The sequence below is a fragment of the Chrysochloris asiatica genome, unplaced genomic scaffold (assembly GCF_000296735.1).
Source record: "Chrysochloris asiatica unplaced genomic scaffold, ChrAsi1.0 scaffold00119, whole genome shotgun sequence".
Lineage (NCBI taxonomy): Eukaryota > Metazoa > Chordata > Mammalia > Afrosoricida > Chrysochloridae > Chrysochloris > Chrysochloris asiatica.
In genome coordinates, this window is record NW_006408637.1 from 1 (window position 1) to 846 (window position 846).

Sequence of the window (846 nt, forward strand, 5' to 3'; positions counted from 1 at the left end):
GGCTCAAGGATACACACATGTTAAATGCATGACAAGCCAAGCAAAATGCAAACGAGATAGATTAGCAGAAAAAGGTCAAGGTACCTAGAGACATAGGGAGGAATGCAGTAGATAGAGTGAATAGAGGTAAATACTATTAACTGTTGGTACATGGAGGGGACTGCAACCATGTAATGAAGCAAACTATAGGATTTTTTTAATGTAAAACTGATAATCTGCTCTGTAAACTTTCACTCCAGTCACAATAGGTGGCACTGTGGGTTAATGCGCTTGACTGCAAAGCCATTTGAACTGCAAGGTAGGTGGTTCAAGCTCACCAGCTGCTCCTCGGAAACCATATACAGGGTCGCTATGGGTCAGAATCGACTCAACAGTACTTAAAAACAACAAACATGAGCATATGCTGACATTTCTGGAATATATTAAAGACTTGTTGTTGTGAAGTGCTGTTGAGTCTGTTCTGACCCATAGCGACCCTGTATAGGGTTTTTGAGGAGCAGCTGGTGAGCTTGAACCGCCAACTTTGCAGGTCAAACAGCTTTGCAGTCTGGCTCATTAACCCACAGCACCACACCAGGACTCCATATTAAAGAGTTGTTGTTGTTGTTGTGTGCCGTGGAGTCGGTTCCGACTCATAGCGACCCTACACAGTGTTTCCAAGGCTGTAAATCTTTACAGGAGCAGACTGCCTTATCTTTCTCCCACAGAACTGCTGGTAGTTTCGAACTGCTGACCTTGCGGCTCACAGCCAGATTCATAACCAGAGCCAGAAATAAGCAAACATGAAAGGAAAACAGAAGACATGTAAACATAAATTGGGGAGGAACAGTTTATCCGCTTTAACAT